Here is an 18,510-nt window from a genome sequence, read left to right on the forward strand (position 1 = left end):
TCATTAGAGCCGACCTCGGCAAAAACGAATGATAGAGTCAAGTCGCTCGATATTAAAACGTCGAGTCTGACTAACGACATGTCGGATGTGCAGGCCGAGGTACGGGACCTGAAGGCGGCTAATGGGGCGCTTGCTCGCCGGCTTGACGATTTCGAGGGACGGGCCCGGCGCCAGAACGTCCGCATTACGGGTGTGCCGGAGGGAGCCGAGGAAGGGTCAGTGGACTTGTTTGTGGAAGAATTGGTGGTTAAGAACTTGGCAACGGGAGGTTTGAGCAAGTTCTTTTCGGTTGAGAGGGCACACAGACTGCCGGGTGGCCAACCGAAGTCGGGTGCATCCCCGCGCCCCATCATTGCGAGACTTTTTAACTACCGGGACCGGGACGCCATTTTGCAGGCGTCGCGAAGCGGTGGTCCGCTGCGATTTCAGAATGCTGATGTTAACTTTTTCCCAGACTTTACCCAGGCTGTCCAGAAACGCCGGCAGAGTTTTATGGGGGTGAAGCGAAGGCTGAGAGAGATGGGGATGCGGTACTCGATGCTCTACCCTGCTAAACTACGCATCGAACATGGCGACCGGACACTGTTTTTCGATCTCTTGGATGCAGCAGGGGATTGGTTGGATACTTTGCCTCAACGTAGGACCGCTTCGGAGGACCAGTCGGAGGAGGCGGCAGGAGGTCCAGGTTCTCAGGAATAAACTGTCTGTATGAGACTTTCTATCTGGGAGGGTTGCTGCGGATGGCATCGAACTTGAACATTGATTCTTTTTCTTTTACTACTTCTGATTTTCTTAAGAAGGAGGGTAACGGGGGGGATAGGATGTCTCCTTTCTCCTCTGGGGGCTTCTTGTAGAGTAGTTTTTAGGGGCGACAGGCACACTGCTAGTTGGGGTGGCTTTTAGTCTAATGCAGGGGTGCAGGGTGGGGGGTAGTTGGGGTGTGTGCTCTCTTTTTGTTCTTTTCTACCTCTTTTCTTCATGGCTAAGGTACTATTGTGTTGCATGTATCGGTGTGCTGGCTGCATTCCGGGGGGGGATGGCTGGAGTGGGACATCTTTGATGATGGGTGGTAAATCTTTGAATGTATTGAGTTGGAACGTAAATGGGTTGGGGGACCGTATCAAACGTGGAGTTGTGATTCAAATGCTCAAACGTTGTGCTCCAGATGTTGTTCTCTTGCAGGAAACTCATCTTGTTGGCAATACATGTAAGGCTTTGAACAGGAGAGGGTTTAAAATGGTGGCCCACTCCGGGTTCTCTACGGGGTCCCGAGGGGTGGGTATCATGGTGCGCATGTCCCTTCCCCTGGAGGTGGAGTCTACGTTGGAGGATGGTAGGGGCCGCTATGTGGCCGTGGTGTGCAGGTGGGAGGGGCGTACTCTGGTATTGGTTTCGGTTTATGTCCCCCCGGGACTGCAGGCGGCCACCTTTCAAGACCTGAGTGGCGCCATTTTGGGCCTCCCGGAGGGGCTGCTGATACTGGGTGGGGACTTTAACTCTGTGGTTTCGGGCACTTTGGATCGTTTCCCGTCCAGAGATCTTCGTAGTGCACAATCATGGCTCCCGGATTTCATGAACACTATGGGCTTCGTTGATTGCTGGCGACTTCTGCATCCTGCTCAGCTACAGTACACCTTCCACTCCGGGGCTCACGGCAGTCTCTCTCGTATCGATTATATACTGACTCCATCGGCTCAAGCGCAGTCGGTCTCTAGTGCTCGTCTTATGGCCATGGGTATCTCGGACCATTCTCCGGTCTGGGTGTCTTTTGACTTCGGCATCGTGGTGGCGGCCAGGGTGGTGCCGATCAACCCCTGGTATTTTCGGAACCCTAAGACTCGTGACCTCCTTGCTAAGTCTATTGAGCTGTATTTTACTGAAAATACGGGTTCGGTGACTTCGGCCGTCTCTCTTGGGGAGGCCTTCAAGACTGTCCTTAGAGGAGAGGCCTTCTCCTTGATAGCCCAAGCTCGTCGACGACGGGATGAGGACTTGGTGCGGCTGGAGTCGGATATTGCGGACCTGAATTCCCAGTTAGCACTGGGGCCGACGCCGGAATTGCTCCATGCACTCTCCCTGAAGCAGTCGGAGTATGGCGCCACTGCTACCGACGCGGCCAAGGCGATGGGCAGGGAACAGCAAGGTAGGATTTACGATGCCGATGACAAGGCGGGTAAGCTTCTTGCCTGGTTGGACAAGAAGGAACTGGCTTCCCGAGTGGCGCATGAGATCCTGGGCGACGACGGCCTGGTCGTCACTGACCCTACTGCCATTGCCGTGGCGTTTGCGGACTAATTTGAGACGGTCTACACATCTGTCTCCGTGCTGTCCGAATCGGACTCGGCATCCTTTTTGGAGGAGATTGAGCTTCCTTGTCTGTCGGATGTTGAGCGCGAGGACATGGACCGCGGCATAACGGTGGACGAAGTGGTGTTGGCGATAAGGTCGCTGCGCTCCGGGAAGGCCCCGGGACCCAATGGTATCCCAGTGGAGCTGTACAAACTCAAGGCGGACACTGTCGCTGCACCCCTGAGGAATATGTTTCTGGCAGATCGGGACGCCGGTGAACTCCCGCTAGATCAACGTTTGGCCACCATTGTGGTCATCCACAAGGAGGGGAAGCCTCGAGACCTATGTAGGTCGTACCGTCCTATTTCCCTGCTAAATGCCGAGCCCAAAATCCTGGCGAAGTTACTAGCCAATCGGCTCGTGGGTGTGATTGCGGACCTGGTTCATCCTGACCAGTCTGGTTTCATCCCCCACCGGAACACGGCCCTTAACCTGCGCAGGCTTCACGCGGTCATGGCGCGAGCTCACATGCTCACTGAACCGACTGTGCTTGCCTCGCTTGACGCGACTATGGCTTTTGACTCGCTTGAGTGGAACTATCTTTGGGTGGTGCTTGCTAAATTCGGGTTTGGACCTGACTGCATTAGTTGGGTTCGGCTCCTTTACTCTTCCCCGATGGCCAACGTGACGGTGAACGGTCGTTTGTCAGCCTCCTTCGCTTTGCGAAGAGGTACTAGGCAGGGTTGCCCACTGTCGCCGCTCCTTTTTGCTTTGGCGCTTGAGCCGTTGGCCGCATGGATCTGCGCACATCCTGATATTGACGGTATCAAATGGTCGCCGGGCTTTGAGGATCGCGTCTCGCTTTATGCGGACGATATTCTTCTCTACCTCACCTCTCCCTGTCGGTCCTTGATTGTGGCATTTGACGTGCTGGGTACTTTTGGTGGTTACTCGGGCCTGGTCATCAATTGGTCTAAGTCCTACCTATACGTGCTGTGTGGGGACACTCCGCGTCTCCCTAGAGGCTGCGCTATACAGGTCTCGCAACAGGGATTCAAGTACCTGGGCATCTACATTTCACTGGATGCCCGTACACGGTATGTGAACAACTTGCTCCCCCCTCTGGCTCGCCTGCGGCGCGATGTGGAGGGTTGGAAGAGACTGCCACTGTCCCTGTTGGGCCGCGCGGCGTTGTTTAAAATGATGTCCCTGCCGAGGTTCCTTTATGCGCTCCAGAACACACAAGACCCAGTGCCGTCCAAGTACTTTGGGGAGATTGAGAGCTTGCAGCGCACCTTGCTGTGGGATGGTAGACCGCGGATCTCTATTGCTAAATTGACTATACCGTGGTACGACGGGGGCATTGCCTTGCCGGACATACGCCGCTATTATTGGGCGTCTCAGCTGGCGGCCATTAACCACGGCTTCTACGGACCGGCAGTCAACCCGGGTTACGCCATGGATCGCTGGCTCATGAATGACGGGATGTACTATAGGGCGCTGTATTCTAGATCTCTGGACCGGAAACTGACTGGACCCACTAAGACTGCGGTGCATTTGTGGAGGGCGGTGACCAAAACATTGGGCTGGCAGAATAGGCTCACCATGGCTACTCCCCTTTATGATTCCGACTTGCTGGGGAAACTGTGGCACTCCAAGGGGTTTGACCGGTGGGACCTTATTGGCATTTCCAAGGTTGCAGATATGCTATCAAGGGGGGAAATCAAATCATTCACGGCCCTACAGACCGAGTTCCAATTGGGAGACACGGAGCACTTTCGATACACACAGCTACGACACGCACTCTCATCTTCATTGCCTGTAGGAGAGAAGGTTCCGGAATCATCCCCGTTGGAGGACAGGGTGTTGGACGGCTATATGCCTGACAGTGCCATTTCCCTGACCTATAAAAAACTTATCAATGTGCGAATGGACCTATTGGTGAAACTGCGTGACCTCTGGGTGAATGACGGGATTGAGATGGATGACGAGGAATGGCAGTCAGCGGTCTCCTCCCCTAAGGAGGTGGCCATTTCTGCCAGATTGAGGCTGGTCCAGTTGAAAGTGCTCCACAGGATCCATGTCACGGGCCCCAGACTAATTCACATGGGACTCTCCCAGGATGGCCTTTGCAGGAGAGGGTGTGGCGCAACGGCCACCTTTATGAATATCATCTGGGAGTGTCACGTCATTGCTTCGTACTGGGAGCGTGTGCATGCGATAATGAGAGTTGTGACTGGAGTGACTCTGCATGCTGAAGCTCGGCGCTGCCTGTTGAACGTGTGGGGTCCGACTGACTACAATACGGCTCAGACCCGATGGGTCACCCTGGGGAATATGATAGCCAAGAGGGACATCGCCCAGAGGTGGGGTGCTCCGACCCCCCCCACTGTTAGTCTTTGGAAAACCAATATGGATTGGTGCATGCTCCGGGAGAAAACTGTTTATATGGCCCGGGGTAAGCCCAAGATGTGGGGATTGATCTGGAGTGCCTGGAACTCATACAGGGGAGACATCTGTGTACCCCCGGAGACGATTCAGCCGGAGGTCCGCCTCTCTCCGTAGCTCACCCCCCCCCCAAGTTCCACGTGTTTAATCCTGAATTTCTGCTCCCCATTCATATGATTGCTTCGTGTCCTGATACTTACAAGCTGTGTCGACCCCGCCTTTCCCCCGAGACATGTGCCTTACCATTTTTATGCTCCTTAGCCTGGCTGTTCTTCTTCTCTCTCTTTTTTCTTCCTTTTCCTCTCCTCTTTTTCTCTTTTTCTGGCTTTGCTGGTTTCTCTCGTTATCTTAGAATTCTTTCATATTATAAAATTAAACCTGACTACTCCTGTATTGCTGTTTTGTACATGTTTCCGACTTGGCTCATAATGCTGCCTGGCCTCCGGGATGTACGGCTGAATAGCGGTGTACTTTGTTTTGGTAAATAAAGGTTTTCAAAATTTTTTTTTTAAAAAAACAGACGTAACATGACCTGGGTGATATTTGGAAGCCCACAGAGGTCATGTGCTTGCACCATGTGTTGTGCACAAGGGCGCTGTGTAGTGCTTGTGGGATGCTAGTGTTCGGCTTAGTGTAATTGTAGGTTAGATGGGAGAGATCCCTAAGCAAGTGCTGTGCGAACCTTTGGGTAGACTCCATTTTACCCGGCTGTTCCTAGGCAGAGAAGAAGTGTGGTATCACCCATAGTAGACAGATTGTACATAACAGTGCAATCATACATAACTTTTCAATTGACATTGCAGATCTTGGTGTGGGTCCCCAAGGAGGCGTCTGAGGTCCTCCGGTGTCTGTGGTTTCCATTATGAATTAAAACAAAAAGCTTGCAGTGTTAGTTCAAAGTCTCGACTGTATGCTACTTGTCTGGGCTGGGGTGTTTGTTATGGCAGCTAGGTGGTGGTGACCTTAAAGGTTCTGTGGTTGACCTGTTTGAATAAGAACTTGGGTAATTTGTTTACTCTGAAATAGTACACGTGCGCCATAATCAATGGGTTTTGGAGTTCCTGTATTTTCCCCTAGAGGTGTGTCCTCCGCACTCCACTAGTCCTGATTTTAGTGAGGCACTGGAAGGTGGCCCCTGTCTGGTATCTAAAATTAGTGTGTGGGGGGAAGAGGGTGATTCTTGGTTATGCAGATAGAATAATCTCTTTTATGAGCCGTTGAGAACCTCCATTCACAACTGGATGGTTAAATTAATGCCAAATATATTCGTGGGGTGGTCCCATGTGAATAGGGATGGATATCGTCTTATTTTAGCAGGGGTTTAATGGGCGTCTTTAGCTTTCCAAGAATGTGTCTCGGGTGGTGTGTGCATGTAGGCGACGGTGGTGTGAGTTGCATCTTTCAGCCTACATGTGCGCAGGAGTATGTAATGAGGAGGATGTCGCAATTGAGTGTTGGTGGTTTGTAACATGCCCCAAGGTCACCTGTGTCTGTGTTCCTGGCATGTGGCGTGCCAGGTGACTCTCTGTTGTCGCACCAGGTTTCTCAACCCCTTCCTTTGCTCTGGAAACATCTTTTTGGGCTGGTTTTCTTTTGTTTTGGGCATTTCCCGAAGTCTTGCATGATCTACTGCCTCATTTGACATTCAGAGGAGGGGGTCGGAGATTACTCAGTGGCCCCCTTTACCCCTATCTACGCCATCTTGTGGTGTCCAAGGTCGGACCGACTGCTTTCCCTGGATCGTGCATTCAAGATTTGGAGCGTTTGTTAGTTGCTATGCTTGATATATGGGTGAGCACTTCCGGTGTCCTACCTTCATCTGGAGCTGCAGTGGACATAGGGGATCCCCGTTCCCAGGCACCCCCTCTCCCTCAGACCACACCTTGCTTCCTCTCAGCGCACTTTGGCCTGCTATCCTTAGCTTATGGCTAGGTTCTCCTAATGAACTGGTATGCCTTTTGCCACTATTTGGAAGGTTATGGCACGGTGGCCAGACTTAGGAAATCATAAAATCGGAAAAAACAGGTTAGAACATTCCAAAAACGTGAAAACCCCGGAACCTTGACCAAAAACTTTTGCCGAAGTCTGCCTGGTGATGATGAAGAACTGGGACTCCTTCAGCAATTCTGGATGCCTAGTCACTCTGCTGAACCCCCCATCTGGAGGCTTGGACTGGACATAATGTGGATGCCTCTCCGCTTATTGACTCTTCATGCATACGCTATTGATTTTGTAGCATTTATATCACCCCAGGCACAGGGTATCCTGGCTCCCACCACTGAGACAAGCATTGGTTTTTGAAACTGAAAAGGGGGCCTCCATTGAGGAGAGGCTTCTAGTTCTTTGGAGGCACTGTTGGGACTACACGCCATGAAGGAAACATTGGTCCGGGCCGAGTGCCCAAGAATGTGGACCCTTTGACTTGTTGATTGGAACCCTTCCCTATTGACTTTGGATGCGGGGACCTGGGTGGCTCCTTTTTTAAATACATTCTCTGGGTGCTGTCCCGCTCTCTTGTCAGACTGCTGTCCCCCTGGGGTGCGGCCAGCCAACCCCACCCGGGGGAATCCGCAGCAGAGTGAGGCCTTGGCTCCCAGAGGCAGCCTAGGTAACCTGACTAATCCACACTCCTGTGTGGTCACCATTGATGTAGAACTTTAGTGAGGTTACCTAGTCGACACAGCTCTCCGTCGCTGTGAATCTCTGGACGCAAGTAAGAATTTGAATTGTCTTAGTTGTCCTTCTTTTGGTTTGGTACAGTTTTTGGGGTAAGAGTAAGTGGGTGCCAGTTATTCCTACTTATGCTAGGGGTTTTTATCTTTCTGAACAGTTTAGCTCTGTAATTGTGTGAAGGTGATACCTCCCCATAGTTACCCCTCCCTGCCATGATGGTGACACTTGGCCCTGTTGGGCTGAATTTCCTGTCTGTGGTTGCTACTGCCACATGCTCGTCCAACTACCTGATCTCTAATGCGGGTGTGTGGCAGATGGCATACCTCCCTTCAGCTGAGTGTAGGGTGCATTCGGATTCCCCTGTGCTTGGTTTTGTGGATGGACATTCGTGGGGTTTTGAGGTAGCTGGCCCTGGCTCATCAATCTCTGCTCATGGTATGCATTTAACCTCCATCTGTCAGCCACGTGGCCCATCCTGTGGCAATAGTAGCTCTCCATAGGGTCTGGTTGCTGCCAACCTTCCTGGCCTCTATCTCCATAGCTGGGTTGGAACCCTCTGCGGTTTTGAAGTGGAGCTCCGCTTGGGACTGGTGACGTTTGCACTGTCGCGGCCAGCGTGGCCCCTCGAAGATGGTCTTTTTCAATTTGTGTTGGACCAATTTAGCTGTGTCTCTCTGAACTTGCCCCTTCTCGGTGACCGTCCCTGTGGGTCGCTGTATAGAGACTACGGGTGTCTGCACAACCGTTCCGCAAGCGGCCTTCTTCCCCCTACGGTTGGCGGGGGCATTTCCTTGTGACCGGTTTTTACCACCAGTATCTGCTGCACACTTTACTACCACTACGCATTCAGATAAGTAATGAGCAGCTCAAAGAGATCTTTAGGCATGGCAAGTGTACCATCTTTGCCACCTTCTGAGGCTCGGGGATACAGCGGTGGTGACATAGTTTGAGTTCCAGTAACTTGTGATCTGCAGCGTTTCCAAGGGTGAATGGCTTCTAACTGTCCCTGTGTGTCTTACTCCTGTTTCCTGATTTATCACCGGGGACCCATTGGACACGTGTGTAGCGCAGCCATAACTCTCTTCCCCCTCAAGTACTTCATTGGCTATAAAGGCTTTTGCCCTTTTAATAACCTCGAGTAAGGGATTGTGTGCATGACGCACCCACCGCCTAGTGAATTTGCAAAGGTCCAAGACTTTTTGCATGCTCTTTAAAAATACTTTAGTGAAGGCAGTCCGGTCGGTAGGGGAGGACCTCATTGGTCTACCTGTGCTGTGGGCGCGTTTTAATAACATGGGTCTCGGAGAAGGAACCCCAGGGGAAGAGCAGGCCATAGTCCCGTCGTCAGAGAACTGGATGGTAATGTTTAGTTTGGTTTGGCCATCAAATCTCATCCCAATAGATTAGTTGGGGGCGAGGGAGAGTATAATAGCTGTCCTCTTACGCACTCGCCTACCTCCTGTCCAGTTCGAGGGGTTACGTGATGGGTTTCCTTGTCACTTTACCCTAAAACCCTTACATAACTGTAGTGTCCTTTGATAAATGGACAACCCCTCCCCTAGTCATGACCTTCTTGCCCTGTGTCTGTTAGGAAGTTGTATGGAGTATCATTTACGAGTACCGTGACTATGGGTTCCTCTTCTGGTCGGTGCTTGAGTGACAGTATGAGGCGGGAATGGTTGTGTGCTTTTTCTTTCCAGTCCTGCTTTTCCTCCTCGACAAACTTGGCTGCCTCTGGCCCCACCCTCGTCCTCAGTTCCGGGGGGAGTGGAATTTCCTTAATTACCCCCACTTGCTGAATCGCTATATAGAACCACCACAAACCTTCTGACACTCGTGTAAGTCCCAGTGGGAGTGTGAGCTCGGTTTGCAGTTGAGGTCCTCTACGTTGTGCATGGTAGACGGGGTGTGTGCTTTTGGGGACCTTTCCAAGGGACTTGGGCTGCATCGGAACCGTCTGGGCTCACTGGCCTTTTGGTTCCTCGTGCTTGGGCCTACCTGTTCGTCTTTCGGTGTGGGTCCTATTGGCTCCTACTATTGGCTGGTTGGAATATCCAAATGCCGGGGGAGCTGGTGTGAGCATATCCATGCCTGCATATGGTGGGGGAGGCGCGGACTCCTTACTTGCTGTCTGTATTGTAGGGCTTTCTCTCTGGGCCTTTTCAAAGATGACCCATAGTTCTAGTAATGCCTCTCTTGTCTCTCTTTTGACATGTATATTTCGTTTTTATGTGTATTTTAGTATGTTCTATTACGTAACCTTAGACCTTCGTGTGCTTTTTTAGGACCAATCCCTCTTGACCATTTCACTGTTGCTGCGCCTATCTGTGATATTGATCTAAGGTTTCCTGTTTGTGCGTTTGTCTGCCCGCTACGTTCAACCCACTTGTGACTTATCAATTAGTGACCTAGGGCATAGGTCTGAGCGCTTGCCTGACTACATATTTGCAGGTCGGGCTTGATTGGGAGTTCACAACGTGGAAATTTGTGAATATAGACGCGATTACGTTCTCATAAATCGATGTATTGTTTTTCATATTAACATCGATTTTTTTCTCGGATTACCACTTGCTTTTTAATAAACTGAACCCAGTGTAACAGCACTTGTAACAATCCAACAAAGGAGTTACAATAGTCAAGCTTAGCCACTACAATGATCTCACTACTATTACCGATTTGTTTCGGCCAGAAAAGGCTTTTTCTGCCTTAACCGCGTGCGTACTAGCGCAATTCCGCTCCTGTGCTGAGTTTTTTAAAACCGCACTTTACGTGACGAGCTGGGCTTGTCATCAGCGTGCGAGGAGGCTACGCCATGACGAGCCCAGCTCGTCATGAGCGTGGAAGGGGTTAAAGGCTTAAGATGGAGATGGTATAACTAACCACCAAGTTAACTAAAGCTAGCAGAGACCTACTGGAGTCCATTAGGCCATTTTATTTTTACTTTTGAAACTCTAAGATTACATTATTGTGAATATGCATGGATAGATTGCAGTTCTAATGGGTAGACCGTATCAGAAGGGTGACACGTAGCAATAACTAATTATTAAGGTCAGTCAAGCAACGACTGGTTTAGATGAAAATGGGAAAAGTCAGAAGCAAGGATATGTGCCAGTTTATGAATAGGCTCATTAGAATAAGCTTGAAACCTAGCCACACAAATTTAAATCATGCAAAGAGCTAAAGTAGATTTTAAACCATGATTGACAGAGACTATAACTTCAGGGTTACTCAGCGTGTGAGTAGAGACGAGCCTCAAACCATCCTTCTGAGCTCTCACATCTCAAACAGCCGATCCAAGAGACTCTTGTGGTGGAAGGTGTGGGAGACGACAAAGACCCAGCAGAAACAGCATATCTCTTGCTGGTCAGTGCCCGTAGCAGTCCGTCTTGCACAGCCAGTAATGCTGTGTCTCCGCCTCTGTAGCTGAAAGATGCACTGATAGTCCCCAAAAATTCCACTTTGTTGGAAGTAGACTTGAAATTGCATGGTAGCATCTCTTTCAATACCTGTAAGCTTGAAATGAATTTTGCTTATTGATTCATAGTTAACGAGCTGGGTAAGAAGTCAAGAACATTCTTTGAGCAATGGCATACTCCAAGATTTCTTAGTAGATCTGGGGTGCTGGCCTGAATAAAGGTGCTCCTTCCCAACGTTTGACACACAAGACCAAGGAGTCCAACAGGCCCCTAAAAACGGAGTTAGGACGCATGTTTTTTTATTTAAAAGCTGTACTAGGCATTTCCTCTAAGGAATCCTATACAAATTTAGACTTTGATTTGGAATTGCAAGCCAATCTTACCTTAGAGCAGGGATACTCAAAGTACGGCCCTCCTGACCTTAAACTGCGGCCCCCTGATGAACAGCAGCACTGGGCTGCTGTATACTTGACGGAGCAGGAGGATTCAAAAATCTGTGAAACAAGCGGGCACACTTCATTTACACCTTCACCAAAGTAACGGGAGAGAAGAAAAGAAGGTGTCTTAGAGAACTTATCTTTAGTTTTAAAGACAATTTGCACTAAACAGGCAAAAACTTGATGAACTCTTTGCAAAATTCAAAAAAGTGTATTTTATTAACATGCATGAGTTTTTTTTATCCTAGTAGATCAGGTTATATCACTGCATTGAGAGGCATTTATTAGCAGTGATAGTTTTCAAACATGATCTTGGAAACATTCCATCCACCCCATTCTGAAAACAATCGACAAATTCAAAATCGGACCCAGCGAAAATCTAAATCGGCCTTTCTGATAACCTGTGGTATTTGGGCAATCACTATCCCTAATAACAACATGAAAATATTTTGGAATTATCTTTGACAAATGACATGTCTTTTGGTCAAGCAATAAATACAGTTCTCAAAACTCTAATTTACAGAGTTGCCTTAAACTCTAATTTACAGAGTTGCCTTAAACTTGCCTCCTGGCTCCCAGGCATAGCCTAGTTAAAGACTGAACTGAGATCCTCCTAGTTCTTCACTTCTGCCATTCACTTCATCATCTTTAATGATCACGTATTCCTATTGTGTTTGTTTTTTTCCTGTCCCTAAAGAACCTCCTTCTGTTACCTCGCCTCCTTTCATAGTGCTCTGAAGTTGCCGTTAGGTGGCAGGCAAGCGCTTTATAAAAATCCTAAGATAAAAGTAGTAAAAAAATATACCAATTCATGTCAGAGCACGGAAAAGTACTTACATTTCGTACACAATCCAAAGCATTAAAATAGTTATGCTTTGCTGAAGGAACGTGAACGTTAAGAGAGATGTTATATTTTTATTCTTGTTTGTTTATTACTCCAGCAGATTTCCATTCCCCGAATGAAGTGGAATGCCCTCTGTGTTCATGTGGCAAACGAAGCTCTAATTTGGTATTAAAAGAAAATAATTTGGAGGTAAGTGGTCTGTCTTTTTTTCTCTCCAAAAATGTTCAAAGTTCGATTCAAATGTGAAAGAAAACATGAAACATGACCTTACTTACTCATTGTGTCCTCTTTTGAGTATTTATTCTTACGATATCTGAATGATGCAGATAATATATTCTCCATATTGCATGCTGCTGATATCAAATAATTACTCTTCAAAGAGAATCTGTGGTATGAGAAGAGCATTCGTGAAGGCATGTGAAGTAACGAACACTCTAAACATCAAATTGTGAAGAACATATAAGACAGCCGGAAGTTAGAAGAAAGCATCGTTGGTGCTGTATGGCTGTTATTTTGCGTTTGTAGAGCCCCTCCTACCATTGTCATAGCATAGCAACACATTCTCTGCCTGTGTGCCCTTTTATGCAGTTTTTGAGAGCCCATCCATTGATGTTGAGGAACCATCGTTTGATAGTGTATGTTTTGCGGTTTAGTGTATTGAGCCAAGAGTTTTTTCTTTTAAGTTCTGAAATGGTTTGTGTAAGCAAGTGTAAAAGTAAAGATCCTTGTGGTGTTTTATGGGCATTGGTGTGGTGTGCTGAAAGACTTTTGTAGAGTTTTTCTCTTGATTTTGCATTGATTGGCAAATTCTAGGCCTGAGCCTTGTGTTTTCTATATATGCATCGCAATCCACGTCTCCTGAGTCAATGTTGTTCATATGACGATAGGATGCTAGTTTTAACTGCACGTTTCTAGAGAACATGCTGGTGTTTGCTTTACAGTGCCATTTTGCTGTATTTAGGCATAGAGATAAGACGTTCTGTCTGAGTTATGCCAATTTGTAGGTAAGATTTGAACGATAGTATGCGGTGGTAGTGTATCTGATAAAGCTCAAATAAGTTATGAGGAACATGTGGTGAAGCATCTCAATGTACTGAGTGATACTTTGTATGGTGAGTATGCATTGAGTGGTATGTCCACCCAGAAATAGTTATGATATTTCTTATGCTCTACAAATACGACAGCCAACACGTTTCACCCACATTAACTTTTTCTTTGTTCTTGTATTGTGTTTGCCTCATGGAAGTAACCAAACAAGATGTAACTTAATCACATTGGAGTCCTTTATTTCAGTGTCTATATGTTTAAGGATAGGCTTGGCTAGTTGACAGGAGCTATGTGTAGATGCTTGATAGTATGCCCATAAAATTAACTATTTCTTCAGGCGCAGTGGGCAAGTCTTTGCATGAAAATCCAATATTCGTTGTCGACATGGTCCTTCAATTCTGTTAAAGTGTAGTTAAATCCACAGTAGATTCCAGTGCATGTCAAAACTATGTCCACGCTTTCTGCTGCTCAAGAGTAGTCACAGCAAAATATAAATGTCATTGGTTCAAAGTATCAAACAATGAAGGATCTCAAAATTATCCACAGTTGAGCAAAGTTGTTTTGGAAAGCAAACAAAAGTATATTAAGAGCCAAACCAGTTAAATGGACGGCCACTAAAGCCTTGTATTAAGAGAGAGACCACAGAGGGGGCAATGAAACCTCCTGTGCCAGTACATTTTTGGTAGTCTCGTTGCTGTGATTCTTAGGTTCCTGTGGCCAGACCCAAGAAATCACTTTGAAGCTAGTTTCGCCTCGACTGCAGTATTATGCTGCTGCTTCTCAGTGATTATTTTTTTTGTTTGTTTGAGATCTATCCCCTTGGCCTCACAACAGAAGGGTTTGTGAGAATTGGATATTAGCAAGCCTGAAAGTAAGCTCTTAATGGCCAACCACTCATAGTCGACTCTGCGAAATCTCTAGGGGTAACGCTGGACAGCAACCGAAAGATGCAGAAACACATCAGCGCCTCAACAAAAAGAACTAACTTCCACCTAAGGACCCTGCGAAAACTTAAACCCTTCCTGCCCGTTTACGATTTCAAACAAGCAGTTCAAGCCCTTGTAATCCCCCGTGCGGAATATGGGGCAGTAACCTTATGCGGCGTCCCAAGGTCTTCGACAGCCCCTCTAAGAGCTACGATCAACTCAGCTGCGAGACTCATCACAGGTTCTAAGAGAAACTCCCATATATCCCCAGACTTGAAAGCCCTCAACTAGCTACCGTTTGAATCCAGAATCCATCTAAAAATCGCTTGTATGACGCACAAAGCCCCCTACCACAACGCCCCACACTTCCTAGCTCAGAAACTGGTGCTCTCTGCGGGCAGCAGAGATTCCAGGAGTGTCAAGACTCTTCTACAACCTCCACGTTTTGCCAAGAAAAAAACGTATAACCGGTCCTTTTCTGGTATGGTACCGAGGATATGGAACGCTTTGCCCAGTGTAACAAGAATGATCCCTTCCACTGCCTCCTTCAAAAGAGAAGTGAAAGCGATCTTTGTGGCTAATTTCACATGAACACTATGACTATTTTCCGTATTTTATTAGTTGATGTGTTCCTGCGCATCATATTCGTCCTTTTTTTTGCGCTAGCTTAGTACTGTTTTTCTTTTGATTATGCTCACACAGATCTCTGTATATTATATCCTGCATTCTACTTATGACTTGTAAAGCGCTCCGATACTCGCAAGAGTCTTGTTCACGCTATATTAAACCTTCAAAATAAAATAAATAAATAACCTGCTAGAAGGGGATGCTGCTACTTTAAAAAACATGTCTCTGCTTCTAATGGAGGTTAGGGTAATAACAGATTGGGAGGATAGCTGGTCTCATATGGAGCAGAATGCACAATGCTTATGCTGCAACATCTCTTGTTAATCTCGCTCATGATCAGAGACAGTAACATGCATGGTGAGCATGTGAAGTCCACTGGCAGACAAAATTGATTGTTCTGGCGGGTTGTTCTTATTCTTATGCATGTCACAAAGTGCAACATTTCCTTCTTCATATTCAATCTTGCTGGTCTCACCTCCCTCATCTCTGCTCTGGAGGCAGGCAGTGTATGAAACTGTGAAAGTAAGTTTGTTGTCCGCTACAAAAGTCACAATGATGCTGGACTCCATAAGACATCATATCTTTTTATTGTAACTATGTACAGGATAGCTGTAAGCTGAAGTAGGAGGATCTTGTATTTCCAGAAACTAATATGCTGCCCAAGTGTGTCTTGTAACTCAGTCATCATTAATCTGCCCAACCCTGGTTTTCATCTTCTGACCCTAGTTGCCTCTAGATCACATGCAGTGGAAATGGATTGGTGCACAAAGTGCAACTTGCACATCTCTCAGCATCACACTTCATTGTACCCTATCTGAACTGCTCATTCTCTTTAGCTATTCTGTTATCCTGTGACAGTAATGACTCTCTGAGGGAATTGGTTCTGACCATCGGGGTGAATTGGTTGTGCCTCAGATACAGAAGCACTTGTACAAGAGATTTTAGATTGCAGCGATACTCGGGGAGAATGGTCTGGATTTCAGGTAGACATGGGATCCTCCTGACAAGGAAGCATTATGATCAGAATTGTGTGTGCCACATATTCTTCCTCAGGCATTTGTGATGATGAAACACACCATGCATCACAGTTGAGAGCTCAGAAGTACAAACTGTTCAGTGTCATGGTGTTACCATTTTGTAAGCATCGACCCCTTCACATAAAGTATAAAGTACAGGTAAGGTTCAAATGAAAGGCCATCCTTGTGAGAGTCCTTGAAATTGGTTAGCAGAAAGTCCCCTAGACAAAGAGAGATGGCTTTGCATTTCTACTGTGATGTGCATATGCCTTCATACAAATGTTTTAGTCTCATTAACACTCAATATTTCCTCCTGGCCAGGATTGCAGCAGGCTGAGCTTGTGGAATGTGAATGCATAGTGTCCATCAGAACGACAAGTTAGCTAAGGACCTTACTGTGGTGCCGTGAGGCATAGCCCAGTAATTTCTCACAGTCTGACAGTAGTTCAGAACCAGCAGTTTTTTTACGTCTTCGCAATCTGTGTGGGGTAAGATTTTAACAACACCACCCATGCTGGATACAGGAAAAACGTAAGGAAATATAGGACGTTTGTCCATTACCACACGGAGATCCTGGCCTGAAGCAGTGGGTCCATAAAATGTGAAGTAACATAGTCCCTTTTTTCCTTCACTATTGACCTCTTCTGAAGAGGCTCAGGAGGACTGTCCTTTCTAAGGCTTTGACATTCTTGCCTGTCAACAATAATTTTCTCCACTATACATTTTCATGCAGCATCCTCCTGGGAGCTACAGTGTCCCAATATTGTATTGTAATTGTATTTATATATCGCTTACTACCCCTGATGAGCCATTAAAACGCTTTTCAGCTAGTAGCACGCTACTCCGGAACCCAAAAAGGATTAGTGGTGGATTACTATAGTGCCATTTGAGTTAATTTTAGCAGCAAACATATGATTCTGTTAGTTGGATTAAAAAGGGTAATGGGGGGATAGAAAAGGGAAGAGTAGCGAAAGTGTTTATTGTGAGATCATAGTAGTAAGATCACACAGCCGTTCCCTGGAGCGGTGGGTGCGCGAGGGCCTCCGGGACCTAAGACGCCACTTCGGCCAGTTGACATGAAAGATCTGAGGCCGGGCCCGAGGTCCTGCCTGTAGGTCAGGTGGTGCCACTACGGGTGGGGGGGGGGGAGGGGGAGTACTGGACACTCTTGGCAATCAGTGCTGGATCACGTGGAGGGACTTGTATGCTGGGTCCCACATGGGTCGTGGATGAGCGCATGAGGGGGATACAGGTGGTGCGTGTGAGGCCTTAACTTGGCTGGAGGCAACTGTCTAACTCGCAGCATCTGATCATAAGCAGTTGGAGTGAGTGACAGCACTGGCTGGGACGCACAAGCGGGTGTCCGCCTTTCTGGGTGCAAGGACATTATACATAGCAGGTCGGTGCTCCCATACGTGAGCGCCACGTGGTGCAGCGTGCGTACTGAGTACTGGTGGAGGGATGCCGGAGCTGGGGACCGGTGGACACACCAAGCTGTATACCTAGCAATTGGCATGGATCGCCTACCGAGGGATGCCCAGCAAATGAAGATGGACCAATTCACGGCTCAGAGTGTCCCCCCAAAGACTGCTGCAGTGCCTGGGATGTCGACGGGGGAGGTGTGACACAGCCCGAACCCACAGGTTCTCAGATCTTGGCTGCAAAGGTGCAGGCAAAGATAGATGTGGTCTCCCAGGATGTGGGACTGCTGAGGGCAGGTCTTTGTACTGTCGCAGAATGGTCACTGGCCACGGAACAAACAGTTATTGAGCTGCGGGAGGCGATCTCGGCCCTGAAGGGGACGCTAACTGAGCTCTCACAAAATACAATGTCCCTGGAGCGCCGAGTGGAGGATGCGGAAGGAATGTCCCGCAGATATAACCTGCGTTTTGTTGGTGTCCCGGAGAGGGCCGAGGGGAGGGAACCAGAACTCTTCCTCGAAAAATGGATCAGGGAGGCACTGGCTAATGCCGAGCTTTTCTCCGTCTTCATATTAGACCACGCACACCGGGTGCTCGTTGAACCCCGATTGCCACAGGTCCCGCCCAGGACCCTCATTCCCAGCATCCTAAATTATAGGGATAGGGACAGTATCCTTAGGGCAGCTCAATGAGAGGGGGATCCGGCATACGAGAGCCAGAAAATTTGCATCTTTCCGGATTACACCTGCATAGTTCTTGCCAATTTCTTCCATGAAAAGACTAGAACTATTGAGCTAGACATCCAATCAAAGTCCCCCCCCCCCCAACCTAGGGTACTAGATCCCAAATTTGGCGCTTTATCCGAAGCTCATTTTAATAACCCAAGGGAAGTCACAAAAAAGAATGCCTCTTGGCACACCTTCTCGCCAATCTCTCAACAAACTATCCACAACACTCTCCAAGCAATCAACCTCTCCAATCATTTCTCGGAGCCCTTGCCACCTGCCCTTTTCAAGATTTTAAAAACCTCTATACTACCATTAAGGTCTAAAATTGTAAACGCCTCCCTGAGTCAAGGTGTCATTCCGGACTGTCTTAAAATAGGACAGGTCACTTCTATACTAAAGAAGGCTGTCACCTCTCCATCTTATCCTAACAACTACAGTCCTATAACCAATATCCCCACCTTTGCTAAATTATTGGAGAAATGTGTTCAAATACAATTATGTAATCACATTGAGAACTTCAACCTCTTAGACAGTCACCAATCGGGCATCCGAAGTGGACACAGCACAGAATCTGCACTCACGCACACCATGGGTGATATACTAATCATGCTTGACCGAAATGAATCTTGCCTTTTGAT

General features: G+C 47.7%; 1 protein-coding gene across 2 annotated transcripts in view; it reads left to right on the forward strand.

Moving 5' to 3' along the window:
* The window catches only part of DISP1 (dispatched RND transporter family member 1), a 729,704-nt gene that overhangs the window by 182,843 nt on the left and 528,351 nt on the right, over positions 1 to 18,510 (forward strand). For both annotated transcript variants that reach the window (XM_086927950.1, XM_086927949.1), the window contains one exon: positions 12,205 to 12,296. The gene's annotated coding sequence lies outside the window, so the exon portion shown is untranslated. The remainder of the gene's footprint in view (positions 1 to 12,204; positions 12,297 to 18,510) is intronic.

The sequence above is a fragment of the Lissotriton vulgaris genome, chromosome 6 (genome assembly GCF_964263255.1).
Source record: "Lissotriton vulgaris chromosome 6, aLisVul1.2, whole genome shotgun sequence".
Lineage (NCBI taxonomy): Eukaryota > Metazoa > Chordata > Amphibia > Caudata > Salamandridae > Lissotriton > Lissotriton vulgaris.